Source organism: Chrysochloris asiatica, unplaced genomic scaffold (genome assembly GCF_000296735.1).
Source record: "Chrysochloris asiatica unplaced genomic scaffold, ChrAsi1.0 scaffold00004, whole genome shotgun sequence".
In the NCBI taxonomy this organism is placed as follows: Eukaryota; Metazoa; Chordata; class Mammalia; order Afrosoricida; family Chrysochloridae; genus Chrysochloris; species Chrysochloris asiatica.
In genome coordinates, this window is record NW_006408522.1 from 46,697,306 (window position 1) to 46,702,589 (window position 5,284).

Here is a 5,284-nt window from a genome sequence, read left to right on the forward strand (position 1 = left end):
ACATTTTTCTTCAGCTTCTCGGATTATTTGCTCAGCATATAGGTTGAATAAGTAGGGTGAAAGAATACAACCTTGTTGCACAGCTTTCTTAATTTTAAACCATTCAGTGTTCCCATGTTCTATTTGAACAACTGCCTCTTGGTCCAGGCACAGATTCCTCTTGAGCACAATTTAAGTGTTCCAGAATACTCATACTTCTCAGTGTTGTCCATAGCTTGTCATGATCCACACAATCGAAAGCCTTTGCATAGTCAATAAAGCACAGGTAAACATCTTTCTGGTATTCTCTGTTTCCAGACAAGATCCATCGGACATCAGCAATGATATCCCTCATTCCATGGCCTTTTCTGAATCCGGCTTGAACCTCTGGAAGTTCTCTGTCAATGTGTGCTTGTAGCTATTTCTGTATTATCTTTAGTAAAACTTTACCCTCATGGGATATCAAAGATAATGTCCGATGATTTCTGCATTCCGTTGGGTCACCTCTCTTTGGAATGGGCACAAATACGGATCTTTTCCAATCAGTTGGCCAGATAGTTATCTTCCAAATTTGTTGGCAGAGATAAGTGAGTGCCTCCTGTGCCTCATCACTTTCTTGATAGATTTCAGTTTTTATTCCATCAATTCCTTGTTCTTTGCCAATTACTTCAGTGCACCTTGGACTTCCTTCTTCAGTATCTTTGGCTCTTGGTCATATGCTACCTCTTGAAACTGTTGAGCATTAACCATTTCCTTTTGGTACAGTAACTGTGTATTCCTTCCATCTTCTCTTGATGCTTTCTACATCATTCAGTAATTTGCCTAGAGAATCTTTCAATAACAAAAGTCTAGGCTTGAATTTTTTCTTCAGTTCCCCCAGTTTGAGAAATGCTGACCGTGTTCTTCCGTTTTAGTTGTCTGATTCCAGATCTTTGCACATTTTGTTGTAATATTTGGCTTTATCTTCTCGAGGTGATCTTAAAAAATTTCTGTTCAGCTCTTGTACCTCCTCATTTCTTCCATTTGCTTTAGCTTCTCTACGCTGGAGAGCAAGTTTCAGTGTCTCTTCTGACACCCATTTTGAACTTTTCCTTCTTTCTTGTCTATGACTTTTTCCTTTCTTCATGTATGATATTCTTGATGTCATCCCACAACTCTTTGGTCTTTAGTGTTTAATGTTTCAAATCTGATTTTCAGATGATCTCTAAATTCAGGTAGGATATACTCAAGGTCATGTTTTGGCTCTCATGGACCTGTTTTCATTTTCCTCAGCTTCAGTTTGAATTTGCATATGAGTAATTGATGGTCTATTCCACAGTCTGCCCCTGCCTTGTTTTGACTGATGATATTGAGCTTTTGCATTGTCTCTTTCTGCAGATAGAGTCAAGTTGATTTCTATGTATTCCATCTGGTGGGGTACATGTATATAGTTGTCTCTTATGCTGTCTAAAGGAGGTATTTGAAATGAACAAATGAATGATTTTGTAGAAATCCATCATGCATTCTCCAGCATCATTTCTTTCACCAAGGCCACATTTTCCAACTACTGATCCTTCCTCTTTGCTCCCAACCTTTGCATTCCAATCAGCAGTAATGATCAATACATCTTGATTGCATGTTTGATCAATTTCAGATTGAAGACGTTGGTAGAATTCTTCTATTTCATCTTCACTGGCTTTAGTGGTTGGTATGTAAATTTGAATAATAGTGGTATTAACTGGGCTTCCCTGTAGGTGCTTGGATATTATCCTATCACAGACAGTGTTGTACCTCACGACTGATCTGGATATGTTCTTTTTGATGATGAGTGCAACACCATTCCTCTTCAATTTGTCATTTCCAGCATAGTAAACCATGTGGTTGTCAGATTCAAAATGGCCAATAGCATCGATATCTTAGGCATTAGTGAACTGAAATGGACTGGTATTGGTATTGGTCAATTAGCATGGCCCCTCCTAAACAGGCCACTTCCCAGAAAACTCTACCTATCCCTAGGAATAGGAGTCCTGGTGTAGTGCTGTGGGCTAACGTGCTGAACTGCAAAGTCGTTTCAACCACAAGGTTGGTGGTTTAAGCTCACCAGCCGTTCCTTGGAAACCCTATACAGGGTCTCTAAGGAGCTCTGGTAGCGTAGTGGTTATGAATCGGGCTGTGAACCGCAAGGTCAGCAGTTCGAAACTACCAGCTGTTCCGCGGGAGAAAGATGAGGCTTTCTGCTCCGTTAAACCGTAAACAGCCTCGGAAACCCTGTACAGGGTCACTATGAGTCGGAACCGACTCCACGGCACATAACAACAACAACAACATGGATCAGAAGGGACTGGACAGCACTTAACAACAACAACATCCTTATGAATAAGTATGATACCTTTTTCCTACCCAACTTTTTAAATCCCACCAAAGCCTTTGTTGGAGGAAACAGGGATTAAGTCCTTTTGGTCTCCATTTGCAAGTGTCTTTCCTATAATAAACCTTTGCTTGCCTGGAAATTTGCTTCACCTGACTGTTCTTAATCAATAGAAGGCACTCTACTTTCTGTAAATGGTGTTACTGGAAATGTTAATTGTAGGGTGGAGATGCAATTAACATTCCAGATAACACCATTTACCTTAAGTATGAGTTGGAATCAACTCAACAGCACTTAAAAACAAACAAAAAATGAGCTTCCAACTCCATTGACTGTCCCTTTAAATCAAGATCAGAATTAATCTGCTCTAGAAAATTGAGCCTAGGCTGAGAACATGGGGCAGCAGCAGGATATATACATATGTTGTTATTGTTGTTAAGTGCCGTCGAGTCGGTTCTGACCCATAGCGACCCTGTATAGGGTCTCCGAGGAGCAGCTGGTGAGCTTGAACCGCCAACCTTGCATTTCAAATGGCTTTGCAGTCTGGCACATTAACCGATAGCACTACACCAGCACTCCACGGTATATATATAGATACATATAGTGTTGTTAAGTGCTGTCCAGTCGGTTCTGACCCATAGCAAACCTGTATAGGGTTTCTGAGGAGTAGCTGGTGGATTTGAACCACTGACCTTGTTTGCAGTCCAGTGCAGATCCTACAGGCCACACCAGGACTCCGTTTCTTATTTTCTCTATGAAATTGATGAAAACCCTTAGACAGTTTTTCTGAAGGGGAATTTCTATTGTTCCATCATTTGTTCTTGAGTCCTGGTATGGTGCTGTTGTTAATGTGCCAGACTGCAAAGTCATTTGAACTGCAAGGTCGGCGGTTCAAGCTCACCAGCAGCTCTTTGAAAACCCTATATGAATCGACTCTATGGCACTTAACAACAACAACCACATCATTTCTTCCTCATCATCTTCTATGTGTCCTGCATTGTTTTGCTCCTAACTGCTCCCTGCCAAGTTGTTAACTTCATTGATCAACTCTTAACACTGATTTTGGAGCAATCTCAGTCTTGGGGTCCATTTAAAATATAAATTTAATATTTGTAATAAGAATCTTTATCAACCTCTTGTTGACATTTTCTGCAAATACCCTTGCTCAGCCACTTACTGTCAGGGAATAGTTACTTTGTTTTTGCCCCTCTATTCTTTTTCTAATTTAGATGATCTAGTCTGCCAGTGCTGGGCTAATAATACACTTTGTCTTTTTTGTAGGAAGCATAACTCTTTGGAATTTATAGTGGACGTGTTGACCTTTTCTCTTCTTCATTCTTAATAGATCCCTAATTTTGTTCAAATATCTACACAGCCGGAGTCCTGGTGTGGCACTGTGGGCTAATGTGCCAGACTGCAAAGTCGTTTGAACTGCAAGGTTGGAGGTTCAAGCTCACCAGCTGCTCCTTGGAAACCCTATTCAGGGTTGCTATGGGTTGGAATCGACTCAATGGCACTTAACAACAAATAACAAATCTACAGAGCCCTAACAGTCACTTGCCTCAGGGCATCCAAGGTGGCTCAAATCCATCTCAGGTAATCCTATTCTCTTGGTCAGTTGGTCAGTGATTGACTAGGAATGAACATGTGACCATGGCCAATGAGACAGGAAGGGAATTCTATTGAGAAAGTGACACTTGTTTCATCCTTAGAATATTGATTCTGAATGTGACACCTATAACTGCTAGAGCATTTTACCACTACCCTGAGATCAACTAACACTTAGGATGACATAATGGTGGTGATGTGGTGGCAGTGTGGAGTTGTCATAGTGACCTGTACAAGGTTTCTGAGGCTGTAAATCTTTACAGTAGCAGAACGTCTCATCTTTCTCCTGAGGAACAGCTGGTAATTTTGAACTGCTGACCTTGTGGTTCATAGCCCGATTCATAACCACTACACTACCAGAGTTCCTTATTAGAGAGAGATGTAAAAAAAAAAAAATCTGAGTCTTTGAAGACAGAATTGAGCCTCTAAATAAATCAGTTTTGAAGTCCTATGTATCAAGACTTCCTTTTGTATGTGATAATAACTTTCCTTACCACTTAAACCATGAGTCAGAGATTCTCCTATGTGCAAAACCCCCCCACTCTTTTCTGTGTAACAAATTACTACAAAAGCAGTGACTCAAAACACCACCCAATTATTAACACATTTTCTGTAGATCCGAAGTCCAGATATAGTTTAGCTGGAATCTCTTCTTGTTGTTGTTAAGTGCCATTGAGTCGCTTCTGAACCATAGCAACCCTGTATAGGGTTTCCAAGGAGCAGCCGGTGAGCTTGAACGAAGTACCTTGTGGTTCACATGACTTTGCAGTATAGTGCTTTAAGCCACAGTGCCTCACCAGGAATCTTCTGAGAGTCTCTCAAATGTGAAATCCAGGTGTTAGCTAGGTTGTGTTCTCTTTTGGGCTGATGGCAGAATTTATTTCACTGCTTACTGTTGAAGGAACCATGGTAGATTAGTGGTTACATGTTGGGCTGCTAATCAAAAGGTCATAAGTTCAAATCTACCAATCACTCTGTGGGAGAAAGATGGGTTTTCTTTCCCTGTAAAGATATACAGCCTCAGAAACGCTATACAGGGTTGCTATGAGTCAGAACTGCACACTACTATCACCACCGGTTCCAACTTATAATGAGCCTATGAAAACAGAACAAAACACTGTCCAATCCTGTGCCATCGTCACTGTTGTTTTTTATGTTTGAAGCCATTGTTATTGCCACTGTGTCAGCCCATCTCCTTTAAGGTATTCCTCTTTTTGCTGACCCTCCACTTTACCAAGAACGATATCCTTCGCTGGGTACTGTTCCTTCCTGAGAACATGTCCAAAAAACAAGAGACTAAGTCTTACAATCCTCATTTCTAAGGAGCATTCTGGAAGTACTACTTCCTAG